Source organism: Aquarana catesbeiana, linkage group LG02, assembly GCF_042186555.1.
Source record: "Aquarana catesbeiana isolate 2022-GZ linkage group LG02, ASM4218655v1, whole genome shotgun sequence".
Lineage (NCBI taxonomy): Eukaryota > Metazoa > Chordata > Amphibia > Anura > Ranidae > Aquarana > Aquarana catesbeiana.
In genome coordinates, this window is record NC_133325.1 from 548,939,359 (window position 1) to 548,953,431 (window position 14,073).

The 14,073-nt window shown below is 47.4% G+C and overlaps 1 long non-coding RNA gene across 1 annotated transcript; it reads right to left on the bottom strand.

Moving 5' to 3' along the window:
• Positions 1 to 8,266: 8,266 nt before the first annotated feature.
• LOC141128559 (uncharacterized) lies at positions 8,267 to 13,427 on the bottom strand. The gene is made up of 2 exons (XR_012241714.1): positions 13,351 to 13,427; positions 8,267 to 9,590 (listed from the first exon to the last, which is right to left on the bottom strand). It is a non-coding gene; the product is annotated as an uncharacterized lncRNA (long non-coding RNA).
• Positions 13,428 to 14,073: the final 646 nt, after the last annotated feature.

Consider the following 14,073-nt stretch of genomic DNA (forward strand, 5'->3'; position numbering starts at 1 on the left):
AAGGTGACCCCCAGATCCCGGCCCCCCCCTGTGTGAAATGGTAAGGGGGTACCTACCATTTCACGAAAAAAGTGTCAAAAATGTTAAAAATGACAAGAGACAGTTTTTGACAATTCCTTTATTTAAATGCTTCTTCTATCTTCCTTCATCTTCTGGTTCTTCTGGCTCTTCTGGCTCTTCTGGCTCTTCTGGTTCTTCCTCCGGCGTTCTCGTCCAGCATCTCCTCCGCGGCGTCTTCTATCTTCTTCTCCTCGGGCCGCTCCACACCCATGGCATGGGGGGGAGGCTCCCGCTCTTCTCTTCTTCTTTTCTTCTCTTCTTCTCTTCTTCATTTTCTTCTCCGGGCCGCTCCGCAATCCATGCTGGCATGGAGGGAGGCTCCCGCTGTGTGACGGCGCTCCTCGTCTGACAGTTCTTAAATAACGGGGGGGGCGGGGCCACCCGGTGACCCCGCCCCCTCTAACGCACGGTGACTTGACGGGACTTCCCTGTGACGTCACGGGGAATGCCACAGGGAAGTCCCGTCAAGTCACCGTGCGTCAGAGGGGGGCGGGGTCACCGGGTGGCCCCGCCCCCCCGTTATTTAAGAACTGTCAGACGAGGAGCGCCGTCACACAGCGGGAGCCTCCCTCCATGCCAGCATGGATTGCGGAGCGGCCCGGAGAAGAAAATGAAGAAGAGAAGAAGAGAAGAAGAGAAGAAAAGAAGAAAAGAAGAAGAGAAGAAGAGAAGAAGAGAAGAGCGGGAGCCTCCCCCCCATGCCATGGGTGCGGAGCGGCCCGAGGAGAAGAAGACAGAAGACGCCGCGGAGGAGATGCTGGACGAGAACGCCGGAGGAAGAACCAGAAGAGCCAGAAGAACCAGAAGATGAAGGAAGATAGAAGAAAGAAGAAGCATTTAAATAAAGGATTTGTCAAAAACTGTCTCTTGTCATTTTTAACATTTTTGACACTTTTTTCGTGAAATGGTAGGGGTACTTATGTACCCCCTTACCATTTCACACAGGGGGGGGGCCGGGATCTGGGGGTCACCTTGTTAAAGGGGGCTTCCAGATTCCGATAAGCCCCCCGCCCGCAGACCCCCACAACCACCGGCCAGGGTTGTGGGGATGAGGCCCTTGTCCTCATCAACATGGGGACAAGGTGTTTTGGGGGGCTACCCCAAAGCACCCTCCCAATGTTGAGGGCATGTGGCCTGGTACGGTTCAGGAGGGAGGGGGGCCGCACTCTCGTCCCCCCCTCTTTTCCTGCGGCCTGCCAGGTTGCGTGCTCGGATAAGGGTCTGGTATGGATTTTTGGGGGGACCCCACGCCGTTTTTTTTTTTTTTTTTGGCGCGGGGTTCCCCTTAAAATCCATACCAGACCTGAAGGGTCTGGTATGGAATTTAGGGGGAACCCCACGTCATTTTTTTTTTTTTATTTTGGCCGGGGTTCCCCTTAATATCCATACCAGACCTGAAGGGCCTGGTATGGAATTTAGGAGGACTCCCACGTCATTTTTTTTTTTTTATTTTGGTTCGGGGTTCCCCTTTGGGGAATTCCCATGCCGTTTTTATCAATGAACTTCTATGTGTATTGTCGGCAATGCAATAGCCGCGGGTAGTTTTAAATGAGTTTTTTCCTTCAAAATGTCATTTTGCTGTCAGACTGTTCTAAACACAGGAAACATGAGCCCCTTTACAGGCATACTATAGACACCCCCCAGGTACGAAATTTAAAGGGATATTACACTTTTATTGTTTGACTTTAAGCATTATTAAAATCACTGCTCCTGAAAAAACGTCCGTTTTTAAAACTTTTTTTTGCATTGATCCATGTCCCCTGGGGCAGGACCCAGGTCCCCAAACACTTTTTATGACAATAACTTGCATATAAGCCTTTAAAATTAGCACTTTTGATTATTCATGTTCGTGTCCCATAGACTTTAACGGTGTTCGCATGTTCGAACGAACTTTTTTCCTGTTCGCATGTTCTGGTGCGAACCGAACAGGGGGGTGTTCGGCTCATCCCTACTCCTCACTACCTATCACAGTTTTGAAGGCCATAAACTGCCAAGATGACATAACCCCCCCCACATGACCCCATTTTGGAAAGTAGACGCCCCAAGCTATTTGCTGAGAGGCATGTTGAGTCCATGGAATATTTTATATTTTGCCACAAGTTGAAGGAAAATGACCAACTTTTTTTTTTTTTTGCACAAAGTTGTGACTAAATGATATATTGCTCACACAGGCCATGGGCCTTGGGTGGAATTACACACCAAAATGCATTCTGCTAATTCTCCTGAGTACGGGGATACCACATGTGTGGGACTTTTTGGGAGCCTAGCTGCATACGGGGCCCCGAAAACCAATCACCGCCTTCAGGATTTCTAAGGGCGTAAACTTTTGATTCACTCCTCACTACCTATCACAGTTTAGAAGGCCATAAAATGCCAAGATAGCACCCCCCTCCCCCCAAATGACCCCATTTTGGAAAGTAGACACCCCAAGCTATTTGCTGAGAGGCATGGTGAGTATTTTGCAGCTCTCATTTGTTTTTGAAAATGAAGAAAGACAAGAAAAACATTTTTTTTTTCTTTTTTCAATTTTCAAAACTTTGTGACAAAAAGTGAGGTCTGCAAAATACTCACTATACCTCTCAGCAAATAGCTTGGGGTGTCTACTTTCCAAAATAGGGTCATTTGGGGGGTTTTGTGCCACCTGGGCATTCCATGGCCTCCGAAACTGTGATAGGCAGCGAAGAGTGAAATAAAAAATTCACACCCTTAGAAAGCCTAAAGGCGGTGCTTGGTTTTCAGGATCCCGTACGCGGCTAGGCTCCCAAAAAGTCTCACACATGTGGTATCCCCGTACTCAGGAGAAGCAACAGAATGTATTTTGCGGTGTAATTTCACACATTTCCATGGCATGATTGAGCAATATATCATTTAGTGACAACTTTGTTAAAAAAAAAAAAAAAAAGTCTTTTTCCCGCAACTTGTGTCACAATATAAAATATTCCATGGACTCAACATGCCTCTCAGCAAATAGCTTGGGATGTCTACTTTCCAAAATGGGGTCATTTGGGGGGGGTTTGAACTGTCCTGGCATTTTATACACAACATTTAGAAGCTTATGTCACACATCACCCACTCTTCTAACCACTTGAAGACAAAGTCCTTTCTGACACTTTTTGTTTACATGAAAAAAACATTTTTTTTGCAAGAAAATTACTTTGAACCCCCCAACATTATATATTTTTAAAGCAAATGCCCTACAGATTAAAATGGTGGGTGTTTCATTTTTTTTTCACACAGTATTTGCGCAGCGATTTTTCAAACGCATTTTTTTGGGAAAAAAACACACTTTTTTAAATTTTAATGCACTAAAACACACTATAATGCCCAAATGTTTAATGAAATAAAAAAGATGATCTTAGGCTGAGTACATGGATACCAAACATGACATGCTTTAAAATTGCGCACAAACGTGCAGTGGCGACAAACTAAATACGTGTTAAAAGCCTTTAAAAGCCTTTACAGGTTACCACTTTAGATTTACAGAGGAGGTCTACTGCTAAAATTATTGCCCTCGATCTGACCTTTGCGGTGATACCTCACATGCATGGTGCAATTGCTGTTTACATTTGACGCCAGACCGACGCTTGCGTTCGCCTTTGCACGAGAGCAGGGGGGGACAGGGGTGCTTTTTTTTTTTCTTTATTATTTTTTTGCTTTTTTTATCTTATTTTTAAACTGTTCCTTTCATTTTTTTTATAATTTTTATTGTTATCTCTGGGAATGTAAATATCCCCTATGATAGCAATAGGTAGTGACAGGTACTCTTTTTTGAAAAAATTGGGGTCTATTAGACCCTAGATCTCTCCTCTGCCCTCAAAGCATCTGACCAACCAAGATCGGTGTGATAAAATGCTTTCCCAATTTCCCAATGGCGCTGTTTACATTAAATCTAAGTCATGAAATGCTCGTAGCTTCCGGTTTCTTAGGCCATAGAGATGTTTGGAGCCATTCTGGTCCCTGATCAGCTCTATGGTCAGCTGGCTCAATCACTGTCTGCATTCTCAGGTTCCCTGTTGGGACAGGAGAGCCAGAGAAAAACATGGAAGACGGTGGGGGGGGGCATTCCATCCCACTGCTTGTAAAAGCAGTCTAGAAGCTAATTAGCCACTAGGATTGCTTTTACATGAAAGCCGACCGCTGGCTGAAAAGAATGATACCAAGATGATACCTAAACCTGCAGGCATCATTCTGGTATAACCACTCAAAGTCCAGCAACATACCAGTACGTTGCTGGTCCTTGTTGGGCATATATTGTAAACTTTTTTTTCATGCAGCCTGTGGGCTGAACGAAAAAAAGAAATTGACCAATGGGTATGCCCACCATTAGAATACCTCCCTTCATCCACCCACTTCTAATGATGGGCATACATGCACCGTTTATATATGCCGAAGCATGGGGGCATCCACCACAAATGGTAGGAGCAAATCGCTCCTCCGCCCCTGCTGCCCCCATGCTTTGGCATATATGCTCTTTTTTTTTAACTGTGGTGGTGAAATCACCTCCGACAGCGCTGGAGTCATGGCTTTATGTATCGTGGGAGCAAACGCTGTTGCTGTCAAGATAAATAAATCCGCGCTGCAACTGAATGGCGTACATGCTAAGCAAATAAGGGTTAACAATAAAACAAAGTAACATTACAGTATAACAGTAAGACTTACCATACCTGCAAAGTAAATACAAAAAAAAATAGTAAAAAATAAAACATTTAACGCAAACTGTGCCTAAAATATATATATGCCGAAGCATGGGGGCATCCTCCCGCATAAGGTAGGAGCAAATCGCTCCTCCGCCCTCTGCTGCCTCCATGCTTCAGCATATATGCTGAAGTATGTAACTGTGGTGGTGAAATCACCTCCGACAGCGCTGGAGTCACGGCTTTATGTATCGTGGGAGCAAACGCTGTTGCTGTCAAGATAAATAAATCCGCGCTGCAGCTGAATTGCATACCTGAAAACAAAAAAATGGTTAAAGGGGTTGTAAAGGTAATTTTATTTTTTTTTAAAAATAACTAACATGTCATACTTACCTTCACTGTGCAGCTCGTTCTGCACAGAGTGGCCCCGAACCTGCTCTTCTGGGGTCCCTCGGTGGCTGTTTCAGCTCCTCCCCGCAAGAACTAACCACCTTAATGCGAGCTCCCTCGCATGGTGGTTAGCTAATTGCGGGCGCGCTCCCGTGATACAGCCGGTGGCTATAGCCGCTCACTGTATCACTCGGCCCCGCCCCCCGGCGCGCCGCGTCATCGGATGTGATTGACAGCAGCGCGAGCCAATGGCTGCGCTGCTTTCAATCCATCCACTGCAGCCAATCAGCGACCAGGCTGAGCTGCAATAGAGATGACGGGAACGATCAGCGGAGATTCGAGGTGTCAGGTAAGTAAAACGGGGGGGCTGGGGGCGGCGGTATTGTCAAAAGTTTTTTCACCTTAATGCATATAATGCATTAAGGTGAAAAAATTTTTACCTTTACAACCCCTTTAATAATAAAACACAGTAAACAGTAAAGTATAAAAAAATTGCATATCTGAAAAGCAAACATGGTAAAACATAATAACAATAAAACAACGTAGAATACAGTAAAAAAGAGCAGAACAATAGAGAGAGAATAGAGAGAGAACAATAAAACGACAACTATTTTAGTTTTTTTTATTTTATATATTTTTTTGTGTTTTTATTTTTTTTACTTTTTTTTTTTAACACTTTTTTTGTAACTATAACTTTTGTAACTGGTACCAGGTTCGGGTCTCTCAAAATGCGATGGCATCTTGGGAGACCCTGTGTTAGTATGCCTAGTCTGTGCAGTGCTGTACCCTACGCTAATACTCAACTAGTGATTGGTAGCGTTCAAAACATTCACCAATGCAAAGACCAGGATTGTCAGGACAGGAGGGACAATAATAGCGGGTGTCACGCCTATATCCGCTCTTGCTGCAGACACGACATCTTCTTTGGGGGACTCGTTGGGTAGGGGTACTCGGGAGGACATACGGAAAATGCCTCTCATGCAGCCGGCTTACTGCATTTGGTTGGGGAAGGTGAGGTGGAGCACCGTCTGGAAACAGAAGGGCTCTGACGATCTCTTCCTGGAATTTAAGGAAGGATCCAGTCTGTCCTGAAGCTCTGTATAGCACATGAGCGTTCAGCAAAGCCAATTGAAATAAATAAACAGACACTTTTTTGTACCAGCGTCTGGCCTTACGGACAACTAGGTACGGTGCCAACAACTGGTCGTTGAGGTCCATCCCTCCCATGTTAAGGTTATATTCGTGGACACAGAGGGGTTTCTCCACAACACCAGTCACCTTAGGAATTTGGACCGTCGTGTCTGCATGAAGGGAGGTAAGAACGAAAACATTCTTATTATCCCTCCACTTCATAGCGAGCAAGTTATTACACTTGAAGCAGGCTTTCTCCCCCAGCCTAAGATGGGAATCTACAAGCCGCTGGGGAAAGCCCTGGTGATTAGGTCTCACGGTGCCACATGCTCCAATCTGTTGATCAAAAAGGTGACTAAAAAGTGGCACGCTCGTGTAATAATTGTCCCCGTACAAGTGGTACCCCTTTCCGAATAAGGGTGACACCAAGTCCCACACAATCTTGCCAGCGCTTCCTATGTAGTCAGGGCAGTTTGTCGGCTCTACGTGACTATCTTTGCCCTCGTAAACCATAAAACTACAGTATAGCCTGTGGCCCTGTCACAGAGCTTATACATTTTGACCCCGTATCTGGCACGCTTGCTGGGAAGGTACTGTTTGAATGACAAGCGGCCAGAAAACTTAATCAGGGACTCATCACCGCAGACAACTTGATGGTGAGTAAACAAGTCTGCAAAATGTTGATTGAAGTGGTTTATGAGGGGCCGAATTTTGTAGAGCCGATCGTATCCAGGGTCTCCACGAGGACGACAGAGTTCATTGTTGTTGAAGTGCATGAACCGCAAAATCTGCTCGTATCGTGCCATGGTCATGGAGGCAGAGAACAAGGGCATATGGTGTATTGGGTCAGTGGACCAATATGACCGCAACTTACTCTTTTTAGTTATGCCCATGTTGTGGGAAAGGCCCAGAAAGATCTTAAATTCGGAAACCGTAATTGGTTTCCAATCTCTGGCAAGGGAGGACTGGGGAATAGTGGCGATGTGTTGACCAGTGTACAAATTGCTTTGGTCCACAATAGATCTATAGAGATCTTCGGTGAAAAACAGCGAAAAAAAATAAAGTGACGTAAAATCAACCATTTCCACCTGAATGTCGGATTGGCCAGTGAATGGGGGAAGTACGGGTACCTCCACTCAGGAAGGTGGAAGAAGGTGAAGTTGCAGCAGTGGCTGCTATTTTTTCCTGTTTTCACAACCACTTTTATTGAGGACATCACCCCCGAGGCCTACATCGTTCCACGTACCATTCCTGGATCGTCTTCCTCCTTCCACGGAAGTTCATCAGCTGTTGATGACCATAAGCCTGTTTGACCCAATTGAACGTAGGTTTATTGGGTCCAAAGATTCCGGTAAGCCTTCTGATTGTTGGTGGTGATGCACCTTTGAACCATGTTTTCTCCACTTGTGGATATGTGCAATATGAAGATATATATACACTGAGGATCATGACCAGTGTAGTCAAAATGACCCCCATGAATTAACTGTTATGCACCTAAACTCCAACCCACTTTAATATCCATTTATAATAATTGAGTCCACACCTTGTTTTGGAGTATAAATGGCCATAACAGCTTTTATTAGACAAACCAACCAGATAACTCCACTATCAAATCAACATAAAACCCATACCATAACATTTTACCCCAGTCCGTTGGTCTCTGACGGCGACTCACCTTGTTTACCAAATATGTATACCAAAAATATATATACCACCACGCACTGCGGGTACCATTTTGAAAACCGTTAGGCCTCCCGCTGTAGCCGCTCGGAGACACCCCCTTTCCCGCAGTGCCACCATCTCCTTATTCCATCCACCATGATGGAATACACCGGAGGGGCTGATCTTGCCGATGAGCCCCCCACCCCTTTTGGATTACCAACTTCTTACTGCCACCGTCAGAGACCAACAAGCAACTCCGCCACCCTCTGTAAACACCCCTTATTTGCTGTTATGACGACCGTCTTCCACCTGGAATACAAAAAGAAAAATCACAACAAACACCCAACATAAATTGTATACACTTCTGATTTTATATATATCTATATATAGGGAGGGAGGGTGGGAAAACTGCCTCCTCCTGTGTCTTCTTTCTCTCCACTGCCCCTTCCTGGCTCCACCTCTCCCCTTAAGTAATGCCACTCCCCCTTTTACAAGTTCCTATCTTCCACCACCCTTCCTAGACACTCCCATTCCCTATTTCTAATTAACCCCTCTTGTGTCTCCTTCTCCACACTGTCATGCCCGGCCCTCCTTTATCATTCCTTCCTCATTTTCACTCCGGGCCTCCCTTGACCAGTGTAGTCAAAATGACCCCCATGAATTAACTGTTATGCACCTAAACTCCAACCCACTTTAATATCCATTTATAATAATTGAGTCCACACCTTGTTTTGGAGTATAAATGGCCATAACAGCTTTTATTAGACAAACCAACCAGATAACTCCACTATCAAATCAACATAAAACCCATACCATAACATTTTACCCCAGTCCGTTGGTCTCTGACGGCGACTCACCTTGTTTACCAAATATGTATACCAAAAATATATATACCACCACGCACTGCGGGTACCATTTTGAAAACCGTTAGGCCTCCCGCTGTAGCCGCTCGGAGACACCCCCTTTCCCGCAGTGCCACCATCTCCTTATTCCATCCACCATGATGGAATACACCGGAGGGGCTGATCTTGCCGATGAGCCCCCCACCCCTTTTGGATTACCAACTTCTTACTGCCACCGTCAGAGACCAACAAGCAACTCCGCCACAGCCTGAAAGAGTGACCAACTTACTCTTGAAGGCACCTCCACACCCACAGGGCCCTTTGAATCCCTTCCTGCAAGCCCAGACTAGAGGTCAATCCCCCATCTGAAAGATGAACTCCATCCTTTATCCAATAGAGCCCAACATTGGTCTCTAATTCTAGATGCCCAATGACTAAACCTCCATTATTAACCACAACCTCCCCACCATTTTGTTTATGCATATGCGTGTTTTCTGAATGCTAGTCACTAATCTAGCCCGTCTCCAAACTGTCCGGGCAAATATGTCCGACCATAGCCGCAGAGTACCCGGAAAATCAGCCTTTAACTGCAGAAAATCAGCCTTGATGTCTGTGATCAGCTCCCTGACCGGACGTACCCCCCAAACCACTAACCCCTGCATGGATTACCAAAACATCGGGAGGTCTGTCCAACTTTCATATCATACCACTTCCCGAACTACTCTCTCCCACCTCATACCAGGCGTACCCAACCACCGCAAATGAGCTTCTTTCCGCGAAATGCCCAATCCCAGCACACATAGAAATGACCGAGGATCCAAATGAGGCGTGTGGAACCTCCATCTGAAAATGAGGCGTGTGGAACCTCCATCTGAAATGAGACGACAAAACATCCAAGGTAGCAATACTCCAGCATATCCCCACATACTGACAACCTCATTTAAAACACCCCGTAAATCCGGTTTACCTCCCCCTGTTCTCTTTCTTTAAAATTGTATTTTATTTATTTATTTATTTATTTTTTTTTTTTTTTAAATGCGGAATCTCCTTGATTCCCACCTCCCGTTCCTCCACACCGCCGCCTCATCCTACCCACACCTGGCAGCTTCAGTAGCCGCCCCTATGCGGAAGGAGTGTGAAGCGTATTGTTCCCCCTCCAAGCCTGCCCTGAAAAGGCATTTGCTGAACACCGACATAAATTGGAATTTTTGATAAATAGGACCCATCTTTATGCCTTAGTCATAAAATGCCAGCGAAGATACCGCAGTAAAACAGTAAGACCTCATAGCTTGAGATACATACTGAACACAACATCCCACATATGGCCCTCAGACTGGCAAACGTGACAGGCCGTCTCATAACCAATTTCATGTGACCCCTCCGGAAAACCCCCCCCCTTTTTTTTTTTTTTTTTTTAAGCCTGTTTCACCCAAACTCTTTTGTTGCGTCCTCCTCCCCCATCAGTTGTAAAATCATGACAGGCCTGCCATCTTCCGCTCAATGGCAGAGACCAATCCCCCACGTTCCATGTTCCTAGACACAAAATACAAAACCCACAACCTTACCTCCGCCCTGTCCTTACCAATCCTGGCCTCCTGTACCATTAACAACCACTCCTTCCATACCTTAGTATAATGCGCCCGCGTGGCTACACTCACTGACTGCCGAATCCATCCCGCGGCGACTCCAATGCCAGCTCCCACATCCAATCTGTGTAAGGGACTCCCTCCTGCTCTGCGCCCGGGGTCAACTCTCTGAATCTGTCCCACTGAAAGCGAGACCGTGCATCAGCCAGTGTATTATACACTCCAGGTATGTGACCAGCATACAAGAAAATGTGCAATCCCAAGCACCTCAACACCAACCTACGCAATAGCCTTAGTACAGGTGGTGATGACGCCGACATGCGGTTGATCACCTGGACCACTCCCCTGTTGGCACAATTCAGTCCCGATTTCATATTCCTACAAGCCTCACCCCCAAAGTTCCAACGCCGGTACTACTGGAAAGAGTTCCAGTAACACCAGGTTACGCGAACCCTGCCTCCACCCATACTTGCGGCCAAGGACCCGCACTCCACTGCCCTTGAAAAAAACGCCCCATAACCCTTAGCCCCTACCGCGTCTGTAGTTAAATCCATGTCACCGGGCCCGACATCCACAACGATCTGCCGTTGTACGCCTCCAGAAACTCATACCATACCTTCAAGTCCTCCCGGTGTTCCCTATTAAGCCCGACCAAATATGTAGGTGCCTTGACCCCTACCGTTGCTGCCGACAGCCGTCGACAGAACACCCTCCCCATTGGGATTATCCTACAAGCGAAAGTCAACTTACCTAGTAACCACTGCAAAGCCCTCAACTGGACTTACCACAGTCTGTGGATCCCTCAAATTACTTTGTATAAGTTCTCCAACTTACCTCTGGGCAGGCGACATTCCACTGTTTCCACATCTACCACTATCCCCCCAACAAACTGAGTTCCGTCGTCGGGGCTTCTGTTTATCCTCTGCTAAAGGCACTCCAAAAAACCTGCCCGCGAAGTGCTGCAACGTGGATAGCAGAATCGCACACACGTCGGAGGCAGTAATGTATGACCGAATCTAGGCCCGACACATCCCTAACCACCCACTCCCGAAATGAGCTAAATGCTTCAAACATGGCACCATAAATGAAGCAACCCATAGGTAAGCATTTGTCTACATAAAACTGTTCTTGCCAATAACAACCCAACGGCCGGAAACTATCCAGATGCCCCGGAAGCAAGCGGAAGGCGGATTCTATGTCCGACTTGCCATCAATGGCTCTTTTGCTATACTTCCTCACCCATCATACTGCCACGTTGAATGACGTGTAAGACCCAGTGCATGCTTCCGGATCGATAAAATCATTCACCAAACTCCCTTAGGAAATGACCAATGATGAATAAGTCGGAACTTGTTCGGTTCCTTCTTAGGCCCCACCCCCCAAGGTGAAACAACTAAATCCTGTATAGGTATTATCCACAAACGGCCCCCCATCCGACCCAAAGCCACTTCCTTCGCCAATTTTTTCCCCCCACTAACCTTCTAATTTCTTGTCAGTGGTGGAACCACTGCCCATGAACATGGTATACGAAAACCTTCCCCAAACCCCGTGACCAATAGCCTCATCGCTACCTAGTCCGGATACCTACTTAGAAAAGGCTGCTTCCTTTTCACCTTTCCGGCGTCGTCCCTTTCATGTGCAGGCTCGCTGTGACGCCTCCCTTTTTTTTTTTTTGAAGTACTCGTGCTTAAACTTACAGGACCCCCCAAATTTACAATTTGTAAATGTCCGCGGAATCAGCCTGTACCTCCTTTTTCTTCATCCCCCCTTCTTGGAATTATCCGGTTTTACCCTATCACAGGTTAAATTTTTCCAGCGGCAATAGGGAAAAATATCTCCACATATTCACCCTTGACAATATTATCCCGAACCTCCTGCTTTAAGTGTGTTCCCAGTGGACCCTCAAAGCACCCATATACCTCGCCCTTTGCCGCATCCGCAATACTCACCACCTCCACTCTGGCCGTTGTTGCCGCCCCCTCTGTAGCCCCCCTTTTTTCCTTGACCCGCTCCTTCTGCTGCCGCCCCCGAGGGGTCCGGCACCCTCTGCACCCTTACCCTAGTCGCCATAGCACCTCTTTCCCCCCCGGTTACCGTTCCCTTCCAAGGGCCACCTGCGGCAGCTGTTCCTGTACCAGTTCAAATCTACCCACCAAATTCTGCAATCCTTTCGATAAATCCTTCAATTGCGCCCCTGATCCAGAACTGGCCGGCCTTGGAGCCGCCAATTGCTGATCAGGCGCCCCCCCCCCCTTTATCCCCACTGTACCCGCTGTTACGACCCCTAATAAGTCATGTAATGCCTTAATCACAGATAAATCATTGCTGGACTCACCGGGCTGTCTGGGAGCACGCCCCCACCGCCTCCGATTGGTCTCTCCTGCTGGCACTTGTTGTTCTTCGCTGTCGGACACCTCACCTTCCGAGCGATCGTCCTGCTCCCTGACAGTTGGCGTTGTCAGCCCCCCGGGTAATGAGGCCCCGGAAGCCGTGAAGATCTGATCATATAAGGGCCGACTCTCTCCTGCCGCTATACTTCTTCCTGAACCGCCACTAGGAGTCGCCCTGGCTGCACCGATCGGCCTGCTTGTGACCACCACCGCCATCCTTCTGTCCATGTGCCAGTCTGTTGGCTAAGCCCCGCCCACCCACAGCCTTGCTGACCGCTCTAATCCCCCTCCGGTGGCCACTGTGTCCTCACTACTCCCCCCCTTAGCCCCCCTGCCTGTTCTGCCACCCCCATGTGTTAAACCCTCACTCTGAGGCCTGTGAAACTCTGGCGGTGAAGCGGCGCCATAACGGCCCGTGGCCCCGCCCCCCGGAGTAGGCCTGCGGCGTGCAGACCGCCCGGGCCCTGAGTTATCCTGTCGCTGTGTCTGCTTCGCTGGGGGCGCTGATCGGTCCCCCCGAGGGCTCCCTGTCTGCCGAGCAGGCCGCGATGGCGGCCCTGGTGAAAAACACGCCGGAGGCCGCGACCTCCGCACGTGATGGGTCTCTTCCACTGTCCACGATCCCTCCTCATCCAATATCAGTGCCCCGACTTGCCTCTTCAGCCAGTCCACTCCTCTCGTCGCCGTCGCAGCCCTCAGCCTCGCCAGGATGGTGTCCTGTCCTCCATGCTGAAGGAGCAGTGAATAAAACTGCCTCCTCCTGTGTCTTCTTTCTCTCCACTGCCCCTTCCTGGCTCCACCTCTCCCCTTAAGTAATGCCACTCCCCCTTTTACAAGTTCCTATCTTCCACCACCCTTCCTAGACACTCCCATTCCCTATTTCTAATTAACCCCTCTTGTGTCTCCTTCTCCACACTGTCATGCCCGGCCCTCCTTTATCATTCCTTCCTCATTTTCACTCCGGGCCTCCCTTTATCACCTTGCAAGTTATATTCTTTGAGGACTTTTAGGACTCTTCTAATTTAAAATAAATATTTTTATGTCCCTTTTATATCAATTATTGCTGTATTTGAGGAATTGATTGCCTTTCACAGTACGCAATATATGGCTGTTTCACATTAGCGCCACACAATCCCTTTTTTTAATCTTTGTTTTCTGCTTATATCCTATTAGCTGTGTTGGCTGCTTGCTGTTTGGGTAGCGCAGAATTATTTGTATATATTTTGCTTCTAGGATGGTATCAGATACTGGTAAGTCCTTTGGATCCTCGAACATGCGCGTCAGCGCATCAGGCTTGATGTTTTTTGATCCAGGTCTATAGGTAATATGGAACAAGAACCTTGAAAAGAAAAGTGCCCATCGGGCCTGGCGGGGTTTC